The following is a 27,905-nucleotide window of genomic DNA, read 5'->3' as shown; positions in this document are numbered from 1 at the left end:
AACTATTTACAACTTGGATGACTTGGATGAAGGGACCGAATGAAATGTAGCCAAGTTTGCTGATGATGCAAAGATGGATGAGAAAGCAAATTGTGAGGAGGACACAAAAAATCTGCAAAGGGATATAGACAGGCTAAGTGAGTGGGTAAAAATTTGGCAGATGGAGTATAATGTGAGGTTATCCACTTTGGCAGAAAAAATAGAAAAGCAAATTAAAATTTAAATGAGAAAAATTGCAAAGTGCTGCAATACAGAGGGACCTGGGGGTCCTTGTGCATGAAACACAGTTAGTATGCAGGTACAGCAATTAATCAGGAAGGCAAATGGAATGTTGGCCTTTATTTCAAGGGGGATTGGGTATAAAAGCAGAGAAGTCCTGCTGCAACTATACAGGGTATTGGTGAAGCCACATCTAGAGTTGTGTACAATTTTGGTCTCCGTATTTAAGGAAAGATCATCACTATCATCATCATTATCATAGGCAGTCCCTCAAACGAGGATGACTTGCTTCCACATGAGTTCACAGATGTTTCAATGAAGGACCCGATGTTCTAATCCTGAACTCCAATTGAGGGGGTGGAAGATGCCTTTGCGTGGATTTTTTAACATGTGGTGACCGTTGTACACCAGCCACCACACGGGCTTGACAGAGCTAGGCCTTTATCCAGTGGCAAGGGTTAACCAGGACGACTGGAGACCTGCTCTGCTGCACGGACCTAGTGTGCACACATATCGCAGTGTGGGCAGGCAAGTGTTGCCCCTGGGCCCTCGGCTCTTCTGGAAAGTAAAGATATACTTACATTGGAGGCTGTTCAGAGAAGGTTCACGAGGTTGATTCCTGAGATAAGGGGAGTGACTTATGAAGATAGGTTGAGTAGGTTGGGCCTACACTCATTGAAGTTCAGAAGGATGAGAGGTGATCTTATCAAAACATATAAGATAATGGTGGGGCTCGACAAGGTGGATGCAGACAGGATACTTCCACATAGGGGAAACTAAAACTAGGGGACATACAACTCAATTTTGCCCAAGCCCGTTTTCTGGCGTATTGCCAGAGTTATGTTCGTTTTTCTAGGCCAGAAATTCGCCAGAAATATTTTGCCAAAGTTTCCCTATTGTATAATTGAAATTTGGCACAGTGCAGTGTGTCCAGTCGCCTCTGCACCAAAAAATGATGCCGCACCTTCTGTGCATGCGCGACAAAAAAAATGACGATTTTGATGTTATTTCAATCGACGCGCATGCGCAGTACACTCCTGGTTGGCAATCGGCCATTTTTAAAGAGCCAGTTGTGTGAGAAGGAGTGCTGTGTTCGAGCATTGGAAAAATCAAATCTGCAGCAATACAAGATGCAATGCGGTGCAAGGACCAAAAATTTCTTACAGGATGAAGTGGAGGCACTAGTTACTGTGATTGAGAACAGATGGCAGGAGCTGGACACCAGCAGAGGTCACATAAACATTCCACCCAAAGAAATGAAGAAACGCTGGAACCAAGTTGCAGAAGATTACTGCGCAATGGTGACCACCACGAGATCTGGAGGCCAGTGTGAAAAGAAATGGCAGGACCTTGGTCAAGAAGTTAGTGTAAGTAATATTTTCATTAATTCAATGGAATTGCGATTGTAAATGTGACCAGCTGTATATGTCCCACCCAGCAGAAAGACACCCTCTCTAAAAAATTGCATTTTCATCTTTGCAGAGGAAGGTGGCACATAATAAAATGGAAAGAACTCGAACAGAAGGAGGCCCGAAAAATCGACAATGATTGAAACTAGCGAAGAGAGAGTCGCTGCTTTGATGGGTCCTGCCTGGGGAAAAGCAACCACCACTGCACAAGCTGGGCCCACACTCGAGGGAGAGGGTAAGTCCTGCAAATTCCACAGTCTGGCTTTGCTAAATGTTAAGTACTGCGCAGGCTAGCCATGCTTCGGTTCATGGGGACGTCTCCATCAGCTACACTTCGGTTGATGCAATGTGCTATCATTCATTGTGGTCCTTCAAATCAGCCTGCTGACTGCACTGTGTGAGCCTACTCATGCCATCCTGCCCCCTCCTCTGCTGCTAACCATTTTTCTGTGTTCTGTTATATTTTGCAGATCTTGAGGCCAACCCTGATGATGCAGAAGAAGATTCAGACGAGGATGAGCCTGAAGAGAACATCTTCCAATCCCACCTTCCAGACCAAGAGCAAGGGGGTGAGGGGGAGGGTAGGGGATGGATGAAGCCCCCACTATTTTACTGACTTTGGTGAAGGTGCAGGTGCCCATTAAGGTGCCAGCCCCTTCCGTGACTAGTGGTTTGAGTGTTGGTGGGATATTTCACAGTTTCCTAACATCCGAGGCTGAAGGTTCCAGTGGTGGAATGCAGCGAGGCACACCCAAGGCCCCACCTTCCGAGGCTGCGGGTCCCAGCAGTGGAATGCAGCGAGGCACACCCAGGGCCCCATCTTCCAATGCTGCGGGTCTCAGTGGTGGGGTGCGAGTCACACCTGTGGAGAGGAGGGGAAGGAGAGCTCGACCATGCTCTCCTGAGGTGCAGGATCTAACAGATGTGGTTCAGATGATGTGGCAATGAGTGGGGAGATCACTCCTGGACACCATCAGTGGGGTGGGTGAGGAGGTAGCGGGAGTGTCGGGAGAAGTGACAGCAATCTCACGAGAAATGGAAACGATGTCCAGGACCATGAGTGAGGGAATATCTCAGTCAGCTGAAACTATGTCAGTGACCATGAGGGAGGGAATGTTACAGGTAGCTGATGCGCTGTCAGTGAACATCAGAGAGGAAACATCAGAGATAGTGCAAACACTATCACTGAACACAAGGGAGGGAATGTCACAGGTAGGTGAGACAGTTTTGCTCAACATGAGCGAGAGACTGTTGCAGGTCGTTGAGACACTGCCAGGGCACATGAGGGACGGCATGTTGGAGTTAGCTGCTGCAATAAGGGAACATGCCCAGATCCGGCACCCATTGACAGAAACAACTCTCACTCCAATCCCCAGACCAGCCTCTGAAGAGCCCCAAGCCAGGCCCTCCACATTGTCGCCTGGGCCCTCCACATTGTCACCTGGGCCCTCCACATTGTCACCTGGGCCCTCCACATTGTCACCTGGGCCCTCCACATTGTCACCTGGGCCCTCCACATTGTCACCTGGGCCCTCCACATTGTCACCTGGGCCCTCCACATTGTCACCTGGGCCCTTCACATTGTCACCTGGGCCTTCCACATTGTCACCTGGACCCTCCACATTGTCACCTGGGCCCTTCACATTGTCGCCTGGACCCTCCACATTGTCACCTGGGCCCTCCACATTGTCACCTGGGCCCTTCACATTGTCACCTGGGCCCTTCACATTGTCACCTGGGCCCTTCACATTGTCGCCTGGGCCCTCCACATTGCTGCCTGCCACTCCACTTCCCCCCCCCTTAACAGGTGCACATTACCTGATATGTTAGAAAGAATAAGCTTGATACCAACCCCAGAAACACTGCGCCACCACCTGTTTGTAGGGGTGGAGTTGCCAAGAACAAATGCAGCGGGCAGTCTTAGAATAAAGTGGAGGAGAGATGGGTGCAGCCTTTCTTTGCTGTTGCTGCTGCTGCTGTTATTATTGTTACTGTTGTAACTGTTGTTCTCAAATTAAAAGCTTTTTGTAAATTATGTAAATTTACAAGTTAGAAGTTAGTCAGTGATCTTAAAGTTTTTAAGTGATCATAACTGAAAACTTTAAAGTTTGAAAGAAGAATAATTTTATTTAAGTTAAGTACAAACTGTTCATTAAATTTTTGAATAAAATATATTTCACATTAAATCTGAATCATTTTCATTATTTGTTCCATTATTAACACAGCAGGCAGGACAGGTTCTTTGTTCTCTCTCCCCAAGGTCTATATTGGTGGACTTCTCTCCCCCGCCCCCCCAACTCTTTGCAGCCTTGTGCCTAGTGCGGAAGCCTCCCGATCGCCACCTCTCTCCCCGGGCTTACTGCTGAAGCCTTCTGATCACCACCTCTTCTAACACCCCGAGCTTGTTTTCCAGCTGAGCCCCGAGCCCCTGTGTCCGAGCGTGGGGCCGATTCTGACGCCGACGCTACAACCCTCTAGCCCTATTTGAAGACGTTCGGTGTGGCGCGTGAGTAAAAAAAATGAAAACTTCAGAAATCCAAGAAACTTCCATGTACTCCATTGAATGGTAAAAAAAAGTTGAACTTTATTATGGATATTTCAAGTGTTAGAGATTCCCTCCAAAAACTTTGCTGAAAATCAGTGTCGTCTTTCCGCGCCGATTTCTCAATATGCGTTGCTTTCTGTTAACTCAACAGAAGGTTTCGCAGGAGTGGCTAGATATGCCAACCTAGGATAAACATTTTTTGGCCAAACTGCAAAAAGAATGCTTAAAACTGGCACAGACATAGGGAACAGCTGTCAAAAAAACCTAACCTTGAAAAATCGTAACTAAAGCAGTTACGCCGATGCAGATTCCAGGGGAAAACTTTTAATTAAATAATTAAACCAGAACAAAACAGTGCGAATGACCCGGGAAAATTGAGCCTTATGTCTCAGAATAAGGGGTCGCCCATTTATGACAGAAATAAGGAGGCATTTCTTCTCTCAGAGGGTCGTGAATCTTTGGAATTTTCTACCCCAGAGAGCTGTGGAGGCTGGGTCATTAAATATATTTAAGGCGGAGATAAACAGGTTTTTGAGTGATAAAGGAATAAAGGGTTATGGGAAGCGGGGAGGGAAGAGGAGCTGAGTCCATGATCAGATCAGCCATGATCTTATTAAATGGCGGAGCAGGCTCAAGGAGCCAAACGGCCTACTCCTGCTCCTATTTCTTATGTTCTTATAAAAATGAATGATTAAATGTAATTTTTCTATGTTGTAAAAGTATTATGCTGGTAAAGGTAAGCTATGAACCTGCTTTTAACAGGTGTAAAAGTTTGAAGGACATTCGCTGGGCAAGAGTTGGGCAAATAGCGGAGGTCCTTCCTGCGGGGATGCGTTCGATCTGTCTGAAGACATTTTGACAGATCGAGAGCCCCAAGAACCGCCTTTTGCATGGCCTCACCGGATCCATGCGCCCTTCGTATGCACCCAGCGAGGCCGCAATTTTTTGCCCATTAATAATGGTCAGTAACTATTGGCCTGAGTATATTTAGCAGCAATCAAAATGATACCCATTAAGGAAGTAGGATGTGCTCCCAGAAATGCTCCATCTGGTGTACCAAATAGTGATCACAGCATACATTCACCACACCTTACTGAAGAAAGAAGCATATACAACTGAACTGCCATAGTTATCTATCAGTATGAAAGATTTCAAAGTGTCCATCACACTTCAGATTTCGCATTTCAAAGCATCAAAACTATAATTGAAAAAATAGTAAAGAAAGGCAGATTTTATGCTGAGGTCAATTTCAGGTCAGCTGCTTTTGAAGTCTGGAGATTGACGTGGAGTTGGAAAATTTCCAAGCCCCTGGCAATCTGCAAACATCACCAATTAATAGGGTGTTTGCAACAACAGGGCCTCGTGACTTTAAAGGGGCAGGCCGGGTCCACTCAGCTCCATGTAGCAGTGCATTATATGGCAGACTATTAAATGCTTGTCTCTTCTGTTTTAGCATGAGCAGTGCCACGAGAGAGCTGCCAATAATCCACAATGGTTTAAATCGATATATTTGAGAGTCTTTGGTGTCGCCTCCTCTTATCAAGTTGTGTATTTCAAAAGCTGCTGATCGAAGTCATCTCGAAGCGACCAGTATGTGAAATGTGACTCAATATCTACTCATGAAACATTATGAATGGGGCAGTAGATTTTAGCAGGCTTCATGTTATATAGGAGACTGTGACAATCTTCAGAACCCACTCCCCATGAATTTATATGTTCATACATTTAGCTTGCCGTCTCTTCAGTGATTAACTTTGAATACTTATGGACTTTAGCAGCTTTCAAAGACAACTGTCTTCTTTAATGTAATGTCTGCAAAGAAGCTTGGATGCGTATTTCTGTCTTGTGCTGATTATTGCGTGGTCATGCCCTGGCGAGTCGGAGACCCGAGCTCCGGCCTCTGAATGCTAGATTGACAAACAGCAGGGGGCTTACGGCTGAAAGAAGTGGTGAGCTTTCCTCCCTGGCCGGAGGTTGTGTGTCAGGCTAATGACCTGTCCATGTAAAAAGGGATTTTGGTTTAGAAATGAGCCAGATCATGATTAGCTGGATGCAAAGCAGTGGAAGAAATGGGTTGCCTCTTGGCATGGAAGAGAAGAACAGAGATTGCATGGTTGAATTAGAGAAACCCAATTCATCGCATGCTAGGGATTACCAAACAGTGCACATTGTCACACCACTTGTTAAAGTCCCATCTTCACACCACCATATTTGTTGAGATTTCCTCCCAAAATCCACTCGAATTCCAAAACACTTTTTCCTTTGAAAGGTAGAAAGTGGCTTCACAATATTATTCCTCACACAGTGAGATCTCACAATCAGCAGTGCCAGTGTCCAACAGAAGCCAAATATTTCTGCACTGCTGGGTGGGAATCGAAGGACCAGGCATCTCCCAGCAGTTGGAGTTTCACAGTGAGAGGCCGGGATTGAGACTCCAGCCAGTTGGGAGGTTGTGTTATCTGGAGAGATTAAGTAAACAATCACCATTTCAATCCATAGTTCAGATTATTGGTGCTTCAAAAGGCAAGGCAGCACTCTGTCCCCCACTGGGATTGGGGGTTTTAAGTATCAACCAATCAGAAGAGACAGAAGGTGGCACTGGACGGTGTCCTGACCAATCAGGTCAGTTTGTTTTTGTGAATGGAACATCAGATTGGTTTGAGGGCAGAAGTGAAGGCTGTCAGAACCAATCAGATGTTAATTTCTTTCACTGTTAATGGCACACAAACGTCAGACAGAGAAGTTTTATAATGAGTGTGAAAAAGAAATAAAAAAGGATAGAGTAAGGGAATGGAGTTAAGTGGTTAGCTCTTTCGGAGAGCTGGCACAGGCGCGATCGGCCGAATGGCCTCCTTCTGTTCTGAAAAATAAAATATAATAGAAAAACAAAAAAGTTAAGCTGAACCATAACCCTTCCAGGATCAATAACTATGGCTCAAAAGGCAGAATTACATTAGGCTCCAAAATTTTAGAATGAAATAGTATTTTGCTATATAGGCCATTCGACCTGTGCCAGCTCTTAGAGAGATTTTTCCAATTAGTCCCACTGCCCCGCTCTTTCCACACAGCCCCGCAAATTTTTCACTTTTCAAGTATTGAAAGTTACTATTGAATCTGCTTCCAACACCCTTTCAGGCAGTGCATTCCAAATCATCATAACTTGCTGCTATAAAAAAAAATTTCCTTATCTCCCCTGCGGTTCTTTTGCCAATTACCTTAGTTACCGACGCTCCTGCCAGTGGAAACTACTTTTCCCCATGTCTGCTGCAGATCCCAGGAAGGAGTCTGATACGAAGTTGAGGGCGGTGATGACTTTGTCAGCCACAGGTAAGGCATGTCCACCAGGTCCTCTGGGCAGCAGGTCATCATCCAGCAAATGTTTGTCACAACCTGGCGCTATAGCCTGAGCCTCCTAAAGCACTGCTGTTCAGTCATGTCCAGGAAGCTCCTCCTCTGCCTGATACCCTGTGTGGGGGTATCACCTCCAGCATGATGCAACCCTGTTCTAACCCCCTCTCTCCTGTGGAGCATCAGGTCGGTGAGGAGAAGGCTGCTGGTATTGGTGCTGGGGCTGATCTTGGTCCGAAGCTGAGGTTCAATGTGAGATAGCATAAGCGGCTCCCATGCTGATCTGATAGATGGCAGGTAAAGTGGAGACCAGAGGCACAATGCTCCAACATAGTGAAAGTGAGTTGCTATGTGGTGAGAGCAGCTTCCGAGTTGCAGAAATCAACTGCAAGCTCCTGAAGGCAAAATCTCTGCACAAAATGGTGTCAGCAAAAGCCTTTCCCTTAGGCAAGGAAGCAGGTGAAAGGTGTGAGTATTTATGTGTTTTTTTCCATCCATCACTTAATGGACTCGCACAATGGCCACTGAGCTCCTGCCTCGCCTGCATAGGCGAGCTTCCCGAGGACCGTGAATCCCTTGCACAACCAGTTAAAGTTCGAACTTCGCTTTTAAGGGTCTCTCAGCGAGTAGTTATCTACCTCAATGAGGCCAGCGGGTCCGTGGCGCGCTTCGAAACGGGCGGCAGTTAAATGCAGAAGTCGGTGGGGTGGTGGCAGGTTCCCGAGGCGCTGTCAATTTCAGTGCTTTTGACCTCTGACCCGCTCCCAATCCCGCACGCTCTGCAATGTGAACATTCTGGCCTTGACGTTTTTCTACGGACAAGGCGCTACACAAATGCAAATTGTTGTTGTTCCAGTTTTGGTTCTTTTCCCTGCAATAAAAGCGATGCAATGTTGGGGAAGCTGCAGCTGAGGTCATGACAAACCATGTCCCGCTGCACTTTCAGTGTAACCCCCTGCCTCCTTGTTCCACCAGACTATATTTAGAGCTGTTTTCGAGTGGTCAGCTTTTTCGAAGCTGTTGGTCATTTTCTGCTAGTGCTCTAGTTTGGCAAGGATATGATTGATTATCCCTCTCTCTCATGCCATTTCAGCACACAACCTACATAAAAGTATCTGTTGTACGTGACTTGGCTAAAAGAAAAAATCTCGAGTCTCGACTTCAGGTTAAATTTGCAACGGAAAGCCTTGTTATAATAATAGAAAAAAGAAAGCATTGCACTTATATAGACTTTTGTGACCTCAGGATTGGGTTCTGAGGTCCTGACTGGGTGGAGGCTGGGTCATTGAATATATTTAAGGTGGAGATAGACAGATTTCTGAAAGATAGGGGAGTGAAGGGTTATGGGGAGTGGACAGGGAAGTGGTGTTGAGGCCAAAATCAGATCAGCCATGATCGTATTGAATGGCGCCGCAGGCTCGAGGGGCCAGGTGGCCTACTCCAGCTCCTATTTCTTATGTTCTTATGTACAACATCTCAATGAAGTGCTTTTAAATGTATCCACTGATATAATGTAGGGAACACGGCAGCCAATTTGCACACAGTAAGATCCCACAAACAGCAACGTGATAGTAACCAGATCAACCAGTTCTTATGATGTTGGTTGAGGGGTAAATCTGGGGATAACTCCCTGCTCTTTTTTTAACTAACGCCATGGGATCTTTTACATCTACCTGAGAGGGCAGACGGGGCTTCGGATTATCATGTCGTCTGAAAAGCATCACCTCCAACAGTGCAGCAGGCTCAGTATTGCACTGTAGCATCAAGCTAGGTTTTGTGTTCAAAGTCTCTACAATGGGGCTTGAACCCACAACCTGTTGTGACTCAGAGGCGAGAGTGCTACCAACTGAACCACGGCTGACACCTACCTGACTCGAGTTACATGATCAAAATGTGGCCTTATAATGAGGGAGGGTTGTGGCCTTGATTTTATTTTTTCCATTTGAATAGAGAAATGTTACTGCAGTCGCAGAGAGTTAAGGCCTGGTCCCCCTTTAAAGGTGGCTTTGATCTGTGCTGATGTAGAGTGCTAGCTGAGGATGATGCAAGTAGAATGGACGTAAATATCCTGGAGAAAGTGCACCAGTCCCAGACACTGCAAACAGGAAGACGGAGACCTGAACAAATCATTCTGATATCGCTTACCCCTTTAAGTAGTAAGTACTTTGATGCTGTGACTGGAGGTTTTGGGGCCTTTTTGAATAATAGACGCAATGCTATTTTTAATAATCACTGTCAGACTCGCTTGGAAGCTGCCCATTGCTTGCTGTGTATCACTGTGTCTGTAATATGTTCTGATAACTTGCTTATTTCATTAACAATCAGTTTGAAAAATTGCCTCAGTGCAGATAATGCAAAACCATATTCCGGTATTGATTCTGGTGGTTTACATCCATTTGACATGTTTGAAATAGCATCAGATGTGCCTAGGACTGCAGAGCTGTAGCCGTGGTAACAGTGGCTGTTGCTACAATCTCTCAGCGGTGCCAAAATACAGAAACATATACATTTGTATACTTCAGATTGGAAGAAATTTCTAATTCCACAAGGTAGTGAATACACGGAACAGAATCTCAACAAAATTCAACCAAACTAATTGAGGCTCCTTTATATAGATTTGAAAAATGTCTTCCCATCTCATCTCTGTAACCTCCTCCAGTCCGATTACCACCCCGTCCCCCACACCCTACCCCATCCTCACTAGGAACTCTTTGTTTCTCTGACTCTGGTCCCTTGTACATCACACCCTCTCCCTTCTTCATCATCTTACTCAGTCCCTCGAAGCGAGGATGACTTGCTTTCACACCAAAAAAGGGATGAGTTCACAGATGTTTCAATGAAGGACTTAATATTTCAGATCCCGAACTACATATTGAAGGGTGGAAGTTGCCTGTGCATGGATTTTTTTAACGTGTAATGGCTGTTGCACACCAGCCACCACACAGACTTGAAAGAGCTAGGTCTTGGTCCAGTGGCAAGGATTAACCAAGATCACTGGAGACCAGTTTTGCTGCACGGACCTAGCGTGCAACATATCTCAGGTGTGGGCTGCCCCTGGGCCCGCGCCTCTTCTGTGCCCCAAACTCACGCCTCTCCTGGACCCCGATCACATCCATCTACCTTTCCTCAGGAAGGCCAATGGTATCTTGGCCTTTATTGCAAAGTGGATGGCGTATAAAAACAGGGAAGTCTTGCTACAGCTATACAAGGTATGGGTGAGGCCACACCTGGAATTCTGCGTGCAGTTTTGGTTTCCATATTTACAAAGGATATACTTGCTTTGGAGGCAGTTCAGAGAAGGTTCACGAGGTTGATTCCGGGGATGAGGGGGTTGACTTATGAGGAAAGGTTGAGTAGGTTGAGCCTCTACTCATTGGAATTCAAAAGAATGAGAGGTGATCTTAACGAAACGTATAAGATTATGAGGGGGCTTGACAAGGTGGATGCAGAGAGGATGGGGGAGACTAGAACTAGAGGGCATGATCTTAGAATAAGGGGCCGTCCATTTAAAACATAAATGAGGAGGAATTTCTTCTCTCAGAGGGTTGTAAATCTGTGGAATTCGCTACCTCAGAGAGCTGTGGAAGCTGGGACATTGAATAAATTTAAGCCAGAAATCGACAGTTTCTTGAATGATAAGGGGATAAGGGGTTATGGTGAGTGGGCGGGGAAGTGGAGCTGAGTCCATGATCGGATCAGCCATAATCTTATTGAATGGCGGAGCAGGCTCGAGGGGCCGTATGGCCTACTCCTGTTCCTATTTCTTATGTTCTTATGTTCTTATACCTTCACCTCCTCTCCCTTGACACCCTCTCCCTTCACCCCATCATTGGCTACTGCACCTTCAATCACCCCGGTACAACTTTTTTTGGGAGGACTCATCAGGTGCAGTCGGTGGCAGGTCGGGTGGGAATGTTTTTTTTGACAGCGGACCGGGAACCCGCTGTCACCCCGCCGCCACGGGCCTTTCCCAAATGTCGGGTCTGTCGGCGCTGAACAGACCCGGCTCGCAGCGGCGGGGAATGCAATTCAGGTCATTATGACATTTTTAACAGTCCATTAAACAGTATTTTGAGCTCACCTTTACATGTTACGAGGTCACCCACGGGGTCCACGCCACTTGGGGATCATGGCAGGAAGGGAAGTCAGGACTTGTGTGACCATGGAATCATTTCATTACTTGACAGCTACAAATGTGCTATAAAAGCTCCCATCTCACAGCTGCTCAGTTTCCAAGCTCAGAAGCTGTTGCTCACTGCATTTGGAACAAATATTGAGCTTTATGCAGGTTGCAAGTGTTTGGAGTTAAATTCTCTGTTGTGTCACCTCATTGGAACAACCTCTCTCACCAATGACATCACTTTTGTCATCTCAAGTTTACCGGACATCTATTACATCAGCATCAGTAGCTTTGAAACTATCTCACCTTAGTCCTCAGAATCCCAGCATGATCAACCCCAACACCAGCAGCACCAACTATACCAACCTTCACTGCAGTCAACTGATGCTGCACAGGGCACAGGGCATCAGAATCTGACCACATTGCTGCTTGAGACGCCAGGGATGGCCTCGACATGCCAAGATTTATTTAATTGACACTGTACATCCTGGCTGCCACATGATGTGCCAGTTTGGCACTAACCCATATCAGCACCATAAAGCATCCCTGCAATTCCCAAGCCATTCCTTTCAAACTCATCACCATTGCATCCGGTACTGTTATGTCTCACCATTCACTGCAACTCACTAAGCCACTTCCAAAGGTGCACACAAGTCTATCCAAGAACACAATGTGTTGAAAATAAAGGTTTCAATGTTTGACAGCACATTAATAGAAACTCTACCCATTTGTGTTGTTAATTGGTATGATTGGACAAGGATGAGGGTGAGGGTGAAGGGTAGCTAGTGAGATGGGGAAGTGATAATGAAGAGAGAGAGAGAGTGATGGGTGGAGGTGCAAGGTAAGTTGGTGTGACTAATGACGTGCAGGAGTAGGGTAGGGAAGGCAGTGTGATGGGAATGTGATGAGTGACACAGCAGGATAAGGTTGAATGTGCCTTTGCAGTAATGTTTCATGACCTACTGAGATCATTGAAAGGTTTGTGCCACTGCAGCCAGCTCCTCCTGACGACATCCCTGCTTGTGTCCTCTGGTGCAATGTGTAACCAGGCTGCGTTGGTGTCCTGGGGAGGTCTCTTCCACCCATTGGAAGGGAAGAGAACCTCCCTGCATGCTCTGAATCTCTCCATAAGCATCTGGAGGGAGTCAAGGGAGGGACTAGGTGCAGCCATGCACCTCTGTTCCGTGAGTGTTTGCTGCACCTCAATGCTGTAGATCACTTACAGCACAACTGTCAAAATTAATTTGCGCATGGTCACTTTAAGGAAACCGGCTGATGACACACCATCAAATGACATCATAAGACCCGCTTCTTTCAATTAGCCGACAAACGCGCTGGGCAGGGTTAACAAGCCCAATCAACGTAAAATCATTCTACACCGCGGGCAGGAGCCAACGGCGAGGTCGGACCCGCCAAGGTACGGTAAATCGCGGCCTGGGAGTGGAGCAACTAGAGAATCTGGGGTTGTTCTTCTTAGAGCAGAGAAGTTTAAAGGTAGATTTAGTAGGGGTGTTTAAGATTATGAGGGGTTTTGATAGAGTAAATAGGGATAGACTGTTTCCAGTGGTGGGTGGCTCGGTAACCAGAGGACAGAGATTTATGATAATTGGCAAAAGAACCAGAGGGGAGATGAGGGGAATTTTTTTTAAGCAAGAGTTGGACAATTTACAATATACATTAATGATTTAGACAAAGGAATTGAATGCAGTATCTCCAAGTTTGCAGATGACACTAAGCTGGGTGGCAGTGTGAGCTGTGAGGAGAATGCTAAGAGGCTGCAGGATGACTTGGACAGGCTAGGCGAGTGGGAAAATGCATGGCAGATGCGGTATAATGGAGATAAATGTGAAGTTAACCACTTTGCTGGCAAAAACAGGAAGGCAGAATATTATCTGAATAGTGACAGATTCGGAAAAGGGAAGGTGCAACAAGACCTGGGTGTCATGCTACATCAGTCATTGAAAGTTGGCATGCAGGTACAGCAGACAGTAAAGAAAGCAAATGGCATGCTGGCCTTCATAGCGAGATGATTTGAGTATAGGAGCAGGGAGGTCTTACTGCAGCTGTACAGGGCCTTGGTGAGTCCCCACCTTGAATATTGTGTACAGTTTTGGTCTCATAATCTGAGGAAGGACATTCGCTATTGAGGGAGTTCAGCGAAGGTTCACCAGACTGATTCCTGGGATGGCAGGACTGACATATGAGGAGAGACTGGATCGACTAGGCTTATATTCACTGGAATTTAGAAGAATGAGAGGGGATCTCATAGAAACATATAAAATTCTGTTGGGATTGGACAGGTTAGATGCAGGAAGAATGTTCCCGATGTTGGCGAAGTCCAGAACCAGGGGTCACAGTCTAAGGATAAAGGTTAAGCCATTTAGGACCGAGATGAGGAGAAACTTCTTCACTCAGAGAGTTGTGAACCTGTGGAATTCTCTACCACAGAAAGTTGTTGAGGCCAGTTCGTTATATATATTCAAAAGGGAGTTAGATGTGGCCCTTATGGCTAAAGGGATCAAGGGGTATGGAGAGAAAGCAGGAATGGGGTACTGAAGTTGCATGATCAGCCATGATCATATTGAATGGTGGTGCAGGCTCGAAGGGCCGAATGGCCTACTCCTGCATCTATTTTCTATGTTTCTATGTTTCTATGTTGTGATCTGGAATGCACTGCCTGGAAGGGTGGTGGAAGCAGATTCAATTTTAACTTTCAAAGGGAATTGGATAAATACTTGAAAAGGAAAAAAGTGAGCAGGGAATGGGATAAATCGGATAGCTCTCAAAGAGCCAGCACAGGCACGAGGGGCTGAATGGTTTGCTTCTGTGCTGTATGATTCGATGATTCTAAAACTCCATCTCCCTCTCCTCCCTTAATACATTCCTTAAAACCCAACTTTTTGACCAAGCTTTTATTGAGCTGTCCTAATCTATTCGTTTTGGTCTTAGCATCCATTTTATTCTTTTTGTGCCTCTGTGCAGCACCTCAGAATATTTATGTGTGTTAAAGGTGCTTATATTATTGCAAGTTGTTCTCAGTTTTGAATGTGAATGGATTTGGAAGATAAAGGGAAGGGTATAAATGAACCATTAGATATAATCAAGCTCTGCTGATGAGAGAGGAGTAAAATAGTGTCATTGGACTGCAGTGGGGCAAGATTTAATAGTGAAGCTGGGGGATGGATGAAATCTTGCTTGATTATCTTTGTGGATCAGCGAGTATTGACATCAAACTTTCCCTCAGGGTGATGTAGGGTCCATAATATGATAGCCTTTTTTATATGCTTTACAACATTGATATAAAGTGATTCTCCACCTCCTCTCATCCCAATCCTGGTTTATAGATTGTGGAAATAGATATTGAAGAGGCCAAAGCAGGAGTAATTGCAATCCATAGTGACAGTCTTGATTGTGATCTGGCATTATTCCATTTATTGCTACAACTACGGTATCGTGGACACTTCTGATTACATCACATGAGGGTGAGTCACCTTTAAAATGGCACCAGTGCAGCACAGCTTGTTGGCACACCAACCCATAATATGGTGGGGTGGATGTCATATCGCTTACTCTGAGTTTCTGATCTCAGTGATACGACTGAAGGAAGCCACAAAATGATCTAAGCTCTCCTTGCTTGCCTGAATTTCGGCCAAGGAGCCTATAGTGAGATACTTCTGTCTGCTTTATTCCAGCTACCTGAAAGCAGCAATGGTGAGGGATTTGTGGTAGACTGCCCAATTTGTTTTATTGAAGGCAGAAAATGCATGGCCATGGTGGGAGGGAGACATTGAGAGGAGAGAAAAGGAAGGAAAATAGATGGTATTATGCCTTGGCTCAGCTGTAGCACTCTTGCCTCCGAGTCAGAAGCTTGTGGGTTCAAGCTCCATTCCACAGACTTGAGCACAAAAAGCTAGGCTGACAGTCCAGTACTGAGGGAGTGTGCACTGTCAGAGGTGCTGTCTTTTCGATGAGATGTTAGACCGAGGCCCTGCTTGCCCTCTCAATTGGATGTAAAAGATCCCATGACCTTGTTAACAGACCACTAAGAACTATTTTGAACTCACAATCAGAGATTACCAGGTCTACGCCACTCAGGGATCACATCATGTAAGCAGGTTGGCAACTACAAATGTGATATAAAAGCTCCCATCTCACAGCTGTTCACTTTCCAAGCTCAGAAGCTATTGGCATTTGGAAGATAGATTGAGCTTTTTGCAGGTTGTAAGTATTTGGAATAAATTCTCTATCCGGTGTCACCTTATTAGAACAACCTCTCTCACCACTGACACATCGCTTCTATCATCACAAGTTTACCTGACATCTATTACTTCAGCATTGGTGTCCTCGAAACAGTCTCACCTTGGTCCTCAGAATTGCACCATGATCAGTCCCAACACCAGCATCACCAGGCACAACAGCAGCACCAACAACAACACCAAACTTCTCTGAAATCAACTGATGCTGCACAGGACACAGGGCATCAGAATCTGACCACATTGCTGCCCAGGATGTCAGAGATGGCCTCACCATACTTCACTTGACACCATACACCTTGGCTGCCACATGATGCACCAGGTTGGCACCACCCCACAACAACACCATAAAGCATCCGTACAATGCCAAGCCATTCCTTTCACACTTATCAGCATTGCTGGCAGTATTGTTATGTCTCACCATTCAATGGAACCCACGAAGCCACTTCCAAAGATGCACAGAAATCTGTCCAAGAACTCAAAGTGATGAAAATAAAGATTTCAATGTTTGATAGCACATTAACAGAAACATTGACTAAAACACACAAGTGCCTCCCCTTGTGTGTTGTTAGTTGGTATGATTTCATAATTCCCAGTCTGTCTTCAATATTAACCAAAGGCTTCAATCCCAGTAATGACTTACCACAGGCATCTCTCTGTCCACTATTTTAAAGTAGGGGTTAGTGCATTTAAAATAAACAGAGAAGCACCTCAACTAAAATAGCAGATATAGGAGCACTCTATGAAGGCCATCCTATTAAACTATTCCTTGGTCTATATTGACGCAATATTTGAGAGTTAGACTCTTCAGTAAAGTTTTCTAGAAAAATAAGGTGATTTTAAATGAATTTAAAATGTTGTGTCATGAAATATGTTTCTTTTATTGAGAAACCAGGTGAAGGGACCATGGCCTAGGGTGTAGAATACCAAACTGATAGAAAAAGATTCGAACAGAGGATGAGATAAAGCAAGGAATGGTGGTTAAAGTGTTACCAAACTTATTTGTTTTTAAAAGGAGGCTGAGAAGGTGAGGGCTGAATAGCTCTGAGATTCTGGGAAAGAATGAGTTACACTAGGTGCAAGGCAAAATAGAAAATAATTGGACAAATAGCCGAAGGATTGAAAAAGCGGAAGAAGTGAATTTAAGGTAAAGCGAGAGAGAGAGAGAGAGATTATAGCCTAGAAATCCACTGTTAGTGGATTCACATGACACTTTCCCTCTGTTATTTCAATGGAGGAATTAACCTGTTTATTGTAAGTGGATTAACTCAAAATTTGAAACAACGGGTAGAGGAAGATCATATAAACACATTAAGTATCTGCCCATCAATGTCATGGTAATACTTTCTATGATTATAATGCGAACCAGAGGGAATAGATATAGTTCCTGTAGAAAATGTCCCATGTCGCACAAAACACATTCGACCCACAGCTGTATATTTGATAAATCTCATTATAATCTGCCACGTAGTAACCTGCGAATAAGAGAGAGTCTCCATCATTCCCATCTGATGCCTGGCTTGCATCCCAAGTACTCAGCTCGGGGGGGATGGTGAGCAGAGACAGAGCGGAAAGGGTAAGGAAGCCAGTAATCTCAGGAGGAGGATGAATGAACGGAACAAAAAAAGAGAAACATCAAACGCAATAAAGAAGGTTTCTTATCACTACGATTGAGCACAGTCACATGAGTTGTAAAGCCCAGGGCCATTCTGTTAACCTATCACAGCATCTGCTGAAGAGCAGTGCACAGTCTTATTATCATTCTCCTCAGGTGTGTGCGTAAGGATTGTTTGCCTGAGTTTGCTGTGTTACACTGTTTATCATTTGGTCAGATTAATAATAACACATAGGATGGAAGCAAGCCCCATCCCACATAATGTCAGCCATGGCTCACTTGCTGCTATCCTCACCTCTGATGTCATGGAGGTTGTGGGTTCAAGTCCCACTCCAGAACCTCGAGCACAAAAATCCAGGCTGTAACTCCAGTGCAGTGCTGAGGGAGCACTGCACTGTCGGAGGTGCCGTCTTTTGGATGAGACGTTAAACCAATCTGCCCTTTAAGATGGAATTAAAAGATCCCATGACACTCTTTTGAAGTAGAGCAGGGGAGTTCTCCCCAGTGTTCTGGCAAATATTTATCTCTTAACCAACACCTAAAAAACAGATTATCTGGTCATTATCACATTGCTGTTTGTGGGACCTTGCTGTGAGCAAATTGGCTGCCCTGTAAACTACATTACAACAGTGGCTACACTTCAAAAGTACTTCATTGGCTGTCGAGTGCTTTGGGATGTCCTGAGGTCGTAAAAGGCACTATATGAATGCAAATCTTACTTTCCTTCATAACAGCTGCTGGAACTTCTTCACTCAGAGAATTGAGAACCTGTGGAATTCTCTACCACAGAAAGTTGTTGAGGCCAGTTGATTAGATATATTCAAAAGGGAGTTACAATATACATTAATGATTTAGATGAAGGAATTGAATGTAATATCCCCAAGTTTGCAGATGACACTAAACTGTGTGGTGGTGTGAGCGGTGAGGAGGACGCTAAGAGGCTGCAGGGTGACTTGGACAGGTTAGGTGAATGGGCAAATGCATGGCAGATGCAGTATAATATGGATAAGTATGAGGTTATCCACTTTGGGGGCAAAAACATGAAGGCAGAATATTATCTGAATGGCGGCAGATTAGGAAAAGGGGAGGTGTAACGAGACCTGGGTGTCATGGTTCATCAGTTATTGAAAGTTGGCATGCAGGTACAGCAGGCGGTGAAGAAGGCAAATGGTATGTTGGCCTTCATAGCTAGGAGATTTGAGCATAAGAGCAGGGAGGTCATATTGCAGTTGTATAGGGCCTTGGTGAGGCCTCACCTGGAATATTGTGTTCAGTTTTTGTCTCCTAATCTGAGGAAGGACATTATTGTTATTGAGGGAGTTCAGCAAAGGTTCACCAGACTGATTCCCGGGATGGCTGGACTGACATATGAGGAGAGACTGGATCAACTGGGCCTTTATACACTGGAGTTTAGAATGATGAGAGGGGATCTCATAGAAACATACAAGATTCTGACGGGACTGGACAAGTTATATGCGGGAAGAATGTTCCCGATGTTGGGGAAGTCCAGAACCAGGGGACATAGTCTAAGGATAAGGGGTAGGCCATTTAGGACTGAGATGAGGAGAAACTTCTTCACTCAGAGAGTTGTTAACCTGTGGAATTCTCTGCCGCAGAGAGTTGTCGATGCCAGTTCATTGGATATATTCAAGAATTAGTTAGATATGGCCCTTACGGCTAAAGGGATCAAAGGGTATGGAGAGAAAGCAGGAAAGGGGTACTGAGGGAATGATCAGCCATGATCTTATTGAATGGTGGTGCAGGCTCGAAGGGCCGAATGGCTTACTCCTGCACCTATTTTCTATGTTTCTATGTGGCCCTTACAGCTAAAGGGATCAAGGGATATGGAGAGAAAGCAGGAATGGGGTATTGAGGGAATGATCAGCCATGATCTTATTGAATGGTGATGCAAGCTCGAAGGGCCGAATGGCCTACTCCTGCACCTATTTTCTATGTTTCTATGTTTCTATGTGGCCCTTACGGCTAAAGGGATCAATGGGTATGGATAGAAAGCAGGAATGGGGTACTAAAGTTCTATGTCAGCCATGATCATATTAAATGGTGGTGCAGGCTTGAAGGGCTGAATGGCCTGCTCCTCCATCTATTTTCTATCTTTCTATGTTTCTTTGGAAGTGAGCTATATTTAAATGTACTTTGAGAGCTGGATAAGTGGGTTACACACTGGCCTTTTACCCCCAGGATCCGAGTTAAAATCCAGCCCATCTACTGACTGTTTGGATTGTGTGAGATTGTGTAGTAATACATTCCATGGCACTAATGGGTGTGATACAAAACCACCTTTAATTCAAAACTAATGGGCAGTCTCATTCAAATGGACAGTAAGGCCGGTTGAATTGGAATTGGAAAAGTTTACACCACTGCAGTGCAATGATGAAGTGCCCAAAATTGCCATAAGTTCCAATATCCAGTACTGACATTCCTTTCCTAAATGATCACAAAATTCCTCATCATCTTCTTTGTCCCGCCACCGCCGCCCCGCCGCCCCCGCCCCCCCCCCCCCACTCCTGCCAGCCGTTTCTCCAACAAGACCCAATACAAAACCTCAACCAGTATAAAAACAGAAAATGCTGGAAACGCTCAGCTGGTCAGGCAGCACCTGCGGAGAGAGAAACGGAGTTAACGTTTCAGGTCGATGACCCTTTGTCAGAACTGGAAGAAGTTAGAGATTTAACAGTTTATCAGCAAGTACGGTGGGAAAGGAGAGGAGGGGATGGAATGTACAGAAGGGAAGGCATGTGATAGGTAGGAGTGATTAAATGAAAAAAAAGGGGTGATGGGGCAAAGTAAAAGGGGGCCATAGGTAATGGTACAAATAAAGAAACAAAAAGGTAAGAACAGAGGAAGTGTAAATGGCAAAACCATTACAGCCCCTGCTGTGTGAGAAAATAGGAGCAGTGGTTATGATCTGAAGTTGTTGAACTAAATGTTGAGTCGGACAGATTGTAAAGTGTCTAATCGCACAATTAGTTCGTTAGGAGAAGAGTGTTCGAAGACCAGGATCCCAAACCCGCCACCACACTCATGGTCTACAGAGCAGTAGTGGCACCGCACCTCCTATATGCTTCAGAGACATGGACTATGTACAGCAGGCACCTCAAAGCACTGGAGAAGTACCACCAATGCTGCCTCTGCAAAATCCTACAAATTCACTGGCAGGATAGGCGCACCAATGTCGGTGTTCTCGCTGAGGCCAACATCCCCATCATCGAGGCATTGATCACGCTCAACCAGCTCCGATGGGTGGGCCACATTGTCCACAGGCCCGATACTAGACTCCAGAAACAAGCGCAATACTCCGAGCTACGTCACAGCAAGCGGGTTCCAGGAGGAAGTGTACGCTTCAAGTACACCCTCAAAGCCTCCTCAAAATAATGTAACATCCCCACCGACTCTTGGAAATCCCTGGCCCAAGACCGCTCAAGGTGGAGGAGAAGCATTGGAGAAGGCGCCAAACACCTCGCGTCTCTTCACCGGGAGCACGCGGAAGCCAAATGCAAACAGCGAAAGGAGCGCACGACAAATCAAGCACCCCACCTACCCGTCCCTCCAACCACTATCGCCCCATCTGTGACGGAGACTAGAGATCCCGCATTGGTCTCATCAGTCACTTTAGAACTCATTTTAATGTGGAAGCAAGTCATCCTCGACTCCGGGGGGCTGCCCCAGGGAAGAGAAGAGGTAGTTACCATACTCAGTACTTCTCTATCAAAATAACATCTGCTCTGGTTATTATGTGTAGCATCCTTGTAAATGCATTCAAAAACAGAGGGGCCATAATTCAGGGTTGGATAAGGCCCATTACTGCCGTTTTGCGGCGGCCATGCGGTGGAATCAATTGGCTGCTATGATCCAAATTCACCTCGGGGATTTTTCGGCCTGTCCCCACTTCCACCCCACTGCGGCCGACCGCCACAAGCATGCCATCAAAGCTCTCACCGTCGATCTCCCACACCTCCATCCCAATCCGTGCAAAATTTACCTGCCAAAATCTTTCATCCGCCCACGGTGCCCCGTGACAGCTTTTTCTGTCGGGGCACCTTGTTTTGTGTGAGTGAGCCACACCATCGCGGCGGCCCTTCAAGCGGAGGGCGCACTGCTGCGGCCGCCATGTTTTTTTTTGCCGGCCGACTTCCCGATTGGCCAGACAATTGGCACCCCCTCTTGGGTGCCAGGCCGCTGGCCCGGCCGAAACCCTCCCTGGTGGCCCAGTGGTCGAATGTACAAAATGAGGGGAGGGACATGGTGATGCACATGCGCACTGACGTCACCACCGCTCCGCCGTTGAGTGACAGCGGCAGAGACTCGGTCCCGCCCCAACTTCTGCCCCTCACCAGCAATTACCACCGCACTTCCAGTCTGGTCGAAAAAAAACGACAAAGAGCTGAATATCGATCAGGAGTCCACCTCTTCCAATACGGCGGTAAGAACAGTTAAAACATCGTAGTTCCGCCAGGTTTCTGGTGGGCCTGAATTTCAGCCCCGGCATGTTTGCAGTATCAATACACACAGTGTGTGATAGATCAAGTAGTTCATTTACTAGGCTCATTTAAATCTGTGTGACTATGTCTCCTGCAACACTAATATATGCTGCATTAAGACATACATCAACAATCAAAGAGATCTAATCCCATTTAGACACTGCTCTGTTCATCTCTTAACAATTCCTGAGGTGTAAAATCAAAGCTGTTGAATACTTTAAAGATGCTTTGTTTCATGTAACTGTCCCTTTGATGAAATCCAGTGAGTGCTGCTGCTGTGAACATTGCCTTTCATCTTTTTTAGCTGAGAAAAGCAGGCCTACAATTCAAAACCAGAAATCAGCATCTCCTGGAAAACATTTATTTTACCTTACCCCCCAATAATCTGCTCTAAACGTCAATAACTAACGGGGCTTCAGAATAAATTCAGCAACTAATGCGGGTTCAGAATAATTCAGTAACTAATGGAAGTTCAGAATAAATTCAGTAACTAATGGGGGTTCAGAAGAACATCAGTGTCGTACAGTAGTGTAGTGGTTATGTTCCTAGACCAGTAATCCAGAGACCTGGACTGATAATCCAGCGAACATTATTTGAAATCCCACCATGACAGTTTCAGAATTTTAAAAAGATCTAGAAATATTGGCCCCAAGTTTCGTGCCACGACGTAAACGGCGCACCTCCGAGCTGGGCGCCTGTTTTTCGCACCGAAAACTGCGCCTAAATAAAAGTCCGATATTCTCGAGCTCCTTGGAGCTCGAATGTCTGCTTGGCGCAGCGCGCTCTTCGCAGTAGGGGGCGGAGCCTAACACTCGCGTCGATTTTCTAAGTAGCAGGGGGCGGGTACAATTTAAATTAGCCTTCGTGGTGCCGGCAACCCTGCGCATGCGCGTTGGAGCGTGCGCGCACGCGCAGTCTCACACAAACATTAGCACTCGGCCATTTTTAAAAATACTGCAGAAAAAGTGAAGATTTGTTTCTTGGACCCCTGCAAAGGCTTGTAATTTAATTTTTTTTGATATTTCTGTGTGAGGGAGTGCTTTTCGCAGCACTGCTGAATAAATCACCTGCTGAAATCAGTGAGTTCAGCTTTTCACTGCTAAACTTGCAGAACTGGTGCTGCATTGGTGCATGCAAATTAAGGACTGTGTGTTTGGAGAAATAAGAGTGCCAATTCAACTTTGCAATAATATGTGGTGTTGACAATGCAGCACCCATTCTGCAAATTTAAATATAAAACTGTCGATGTGGCTGCCTCTCCCTGTCCAAATGGCCTCATTCCCCCTCACAGCTCGAAGGCTGCTGCTGTATCTTTGGCTGCCGGCCAGCCACTGACGCCGCCCCTAAAGCGTGGCCGAATGGCCTCAAGAACCTTAATGAGCTGCATGTGTCCTGCGTTGATTCTTTGGCTGCCGGCCAGCCACTGACGCCGCTGCTATCTCATGGCCGAATGGCCTCACATCGGTCTGCTGATTCTTCGGCTGCCGGCCAGCCACTGACGCCGCTGATATCTCATGGCTGAATGGCCTCGGGTCCGTCCGGTGCTGCTTCTTAGCGGCCAGCCACGAAGAGAATGAAGGCCTGCCTCAAGCACTGCCGCTCAGCTCGAAGCTTGCTGCCGCTGCCGTCGAGACACTGACGCCACACCACTGCCTGTCTCCAACATGAAAGGCCTGCCTGAAGCACTTTCACACAGGTAGGAACATGGTTTATTTAATCTTTTCTTTGCTTATAAATTTTTATTCAGGTTGGATTTATTTGTATAATATTTGTATAAGTATAACTAAGGATTGATTGTAGAATTTAATGACTTCCCTTCCTCCCCCTCCCCCCCCACCTCATTCCCTACGCCTAATTTGTAACCTACGCCTGATTTTCTAAAGTGTAGACAAGGTTTTTTCGAGCGTACAAAAATCTTCACTTACTCCATTCTAAGTTAGTTTGGAGTAAGTTTTCACTCACGAAACTTTGAAATCAGGCGTAAGTGGCCGGACACGCCCCCTTTTGAAAAAAAAATTCTGTTCCAAACTGAAACTGTTCTAACTGACTAGAACTGGAGCAAACTAAATGTGGAGAATTCCGATTTGTAAGATACTCCGTTCTACACGAGTTGTTCCTAAAAATCAGGAGCAAATCATGTGGAAACTTGGGGCCAAAGGCTGGTATCAGTAAAAATGACCATGAAACTGTCCAATTAGTTGACTAATGTCCTTCAGGGAGGGAATCCTGCTGTCCTTACTCTGTCTGGCCTATATGTGACTCCAAACCCTACCAATGTGGTTGACTCTGAATCCCACTCTGCGTGCAAATCACCATTGCTCGTCATGCTCACATCACAAAATATAATTAAATGAAGTAACTAGTGCAAGGGTTCAGTAGTACATGTGTAGCTGATGGGGATTCAGGAGAACTTCCGTCTGACAAGTTGCTTTTTTGTCTTTATTGAGAAAGCTGGGCTAAAGACAAGAGGCTAGAAATTTCGTTACCACCTGGTTGAGGCTTTAACTTTTGAAAAGTTGTGCGTTTAGCGCCGGCCAATATCTACACCCGCGAAGTTCAGTCTCTGCACTGAATGCATGTGGAGGGGGGGGGCGGGGGCCGCTAAATCAGGCGCTAATGGCATCGGTGAGTGGCGTTAGGCTCCAAACGATAACAAATACGAAGTGTTGTGTAATCAGGAGTGAGCATTGGCGAAGGCGCCTTCCAGCCATGAAAGGGGAGGGTCACTGGAGACTGCACACCCACCCCCAATGATTCAGAACTGCGATATGCTGTGGGATGAAATGCGAAGTGCTTTGACGATCCGTGGACTAAGCAGTATTTATCTGGCTGGAGACGCATCATGCGCTCTCCGGCATGCAGAAATGACCTTTGGAATGGCAGCAGTGGGGCGCATCCCTTTAAGTAGCGCCCCGCCAGCCACCAGACGAGTTGTTTACACCTCTGCTCCCTGGCGCTGTTGGTGCTACTGAACTTTGCCGATCGGGCGCCCAGTGAACGTTGCCCGCTCACTGCCGTTACAATCTGCGTGGTGAAAGGTGCTGAGGCGCTCACTGTTACTGCGGCACTAGGGGGCCGGCGAATTTATCGTGTGGCATGGGATTTGCCCCACCGCGGCGCTACTGCCTGAGCTCTCCATTAGTACCCCCCACCCCCAGGCGCTAATGGGAGCCGCTAAGCAGCCGAATTTCTCTCTCAAGGGGTTTAGGGCCATAGAGAAGAATGCCATTGAAGTTGGAAAAAAGAAAATAAGGTAAATCAAGTATTATTGAGTACAGGACACCAAACTTGGGATTTTTTAAGCCTGTAGACTGTAGGATGAAGGGAAATGCAATGGAGAAAAGGGAGCTTTTCACAACAGATGAATTAGACCACGGGTAATGTAATAATTTTAATTTCAACACAGTGAGGAAGCAGGGAGCAAGAGGAACTAATAGGATGGCACTGGGAATTCAGGAGGAATTGATTAAAACAAAGAGAAACAATAGAGTTGAGACAAGCACAGAATGACATACATATACTGCACAGAAAGAGGCCAGTCGGCCCAAATGGTCTATGCAAGTGTTTATACTCCACATGGGCCTCCTCCCACCTTACTTTATCTCACCCCATCATCATATCCTTCTATCCCTTTCTCCCTAATGTAGTTATCTGGCTTCCCCTTAAAAGCATTTATGCTATTTGCCTCAACTACTCCAATTGGTACCAAGTTCCACATTCTAACTATTCTGCTTAAAAAAATTCATCCTGAACTCCGTATTGGATTTATTAGTGACCATCTTATATTTATGGCCTCTCGTTTTGGTCTCCCCACAATTGGAAACATCTCCTCTAGGTTTATCCTATCAAACCCCTTCATAATTTTAAAGACCTCTATGAGGTCACCCCTCCTTCTCTTTTCTTGTGAAGAGAGACCCAGCCTGTTCAAACTTCCCTGATAGTTATAGCCTCTCAGTTCAGGTATCATCCTTGTAAATCCTTTTTTGTGCTTTCAATAGATCTGGAACTGTTGTAGAAGTTGAAAGGGACAGAAGAAAGTTGTGCCATCTTGTGATGACATTAAGTTCTGGCTCCTGCCATTAAGTGGCTCTGTTGCTCTCCAACATTCCCATCCCCTTGTATTTCTGAGTCTTTCAACTGTGTGACTGACCCAGTACCACCTGATGTTGCACCTACAACAACAACTTTCATTTATATAGCACCTTTCACAAGGCAAAACATCCCAAGATGCTTCACAGGAGTGTAATCAGACCAAAATATATCCAATTCATCTTTTATCGCTATATCTGTGCCCCTCAACCTAGAACTTCAACGATTCAATACCTAGGTTTAGCCTTTATAATGCTGGTTTAATTCCAGTTAAGAGAATGTAATCAGACATCTCCAAGTTTCCAGAGGCACGTTATAGATTTAGGGATAGAAATTCGTTATGGTCATTTTTGAGGCGGTATCACCGCTCGTGTGCTGATTTTAGCGCCGGACGTTAGGAGCAGCCTCAATGTCCCAAATTCAGTTTTCATGTCCAAACATGAGAGAGCGGCGCTAAAAAGTGACAGCTCGGGAGGGCTACTCAAGTTCCTGACGGGAGGCTGCCGCTATGCTAGAAAAAAAAGGGAGGAAAAAAAACCTCAAACTTCTCCGATCCACACGCACACACACTCCCCTACTCTTAAAACGAATGAAAAAATGCAGAAATAAATAAAGAGAAAAGCTGAGCAATTCCGCCTGAGATCCGCTTTTTTACAACCACTATTTCCTGGCTGCACAGCCGCCAATTTGTACGACAGCCGCACAAAGCAAATGTTGCGACGGAGGCGTCAAGGAGGCGTTGCACGCCGGATGATGTCACCACGTGGGTGGCGTTAGCCAGCGCAGCATTGCCTCTTGGTGCCTCTACCAAAGAGCCGACTGAACGTAGGTCGAGGCGTCGACGCTGCTTACCATCGAAGGTCGGCCGTTGCCGCTCGTTTGCCGCCTAGCGCCGGTGCTAACGGTCAGCTTTATAAAGCAGATTTCGGCCCCCTGAGATTTATATATTGAAGATGGTGAGTTACTCAGGGTGCCACCTGTTGTACTAACACATCAGTGTTCTACAAGTCTGGTCAAAGTCAAAAACAAGCTGAAATAAAACATCTCTCCTTCGTACATAGTGCTCAAGTGTTGTCGCATTGAGCCCATTCTGCAGCGTTGGATTGAGTCTGGCAGGGGTTGTACTGTTTCAACAATAGCAGCAATCATTGGAGTTTATGATGTGACAGAATCAATGATCCAGTGTGTATATAAATCCATTTTATTTAACACAAGTAAACATGGCAGCAGGTACGAAGCTTTAATTCCTAACCACCGCACTCAGCGCTCATTGAAGCAACTCATGGGAAGCCGAGAGAGACAAGAAAAAGATTCTATCTGATTAATACCTGCTCCATTATTTAAAATGCTTGTGGCTAAAATGAATTTACAAGTCAGTTTCCGAAGGATCGGACTGGATTTACAATCACAACAGCATTGGTTTCATTGAAAATGTTTGAGCAAATATAAATCTTTCCACCACCACACTCCTGTCCTGTGAACCTTGCTCCCCGATAGCCTCTGTCCCTGCCGCCTCCCTCCTTTTCAGAAGCCTCTCAAATCTTTCTCTTTAGCTGTGCTTTTGTTTACCCGACTGCCCTCTGCTCTGTATCCATTTCTCCTCTGCACCCATGTGAGATGATGCCCTTCGTTTGATGAGCACGACAACAATGAAAGGTTATTGTTTGAGAAAGGTCAAGGGGCAGAAGAGTTGTGTGACACTCTCGCCACAATGGCATCTCCTGCAAGTGTCACGTTGATGCACCTTGACAGGGTCTATACCACTGCAAATAAATGGAACAAAGTTTAATAAAAACTTTTACAGAGAG

General features: G+C 45.7%; 1 protein-coding gene and 1 long non-coding RNA gene across 2 annotated transcripts in view; one reads left to right on the top strand and one right to left on the bottom strand.

Moving 5' to 3' along the window:
• Positions 1-21,733, bottom strand: part of LOC139277475 (uncharacterized) — a 108,867-nt gene extending 87,134 nt beyond the window's left edge. The window contains exon 1 of the long non-coding RNA XR_011596088.1: positions 21,510-21,733. This is a non-coding gene — a long non-coding RNA (uncharacterized lncRNA). The remainder of the gene's footprint in view (positions 1-21,509) is intronic.
• LOC139276996 (cadherin-22-like) overlaps positions 1-27,905 on the top strand; it is a 750,218-nt gene that overhangs the window by 387,834 nt on the left and 334,479 nt on the right. The window lies entirely within an intron of this gene.

Source organism: Pristiophorus japonicus, chromosome 12 (genome assembly GCF_044704955.1).
Source record: "Pristiophorus japonicus isolate sPriJap1 chromosome 12, sPriJap1.hap1, whole genome shotgun sequence".
Taxonomy (NCBI): domain Eukaryota; kingdom Metazoa; phylum Chordata; class Chondrichthyes; family Pristiophoridae; genus Pristiophorus; species Pristiophorus japonicus.
Note: the sequence above shows the minus strand (reverse complement) of the source record. Positions and strands in the feature narration are given on the sequence as shown.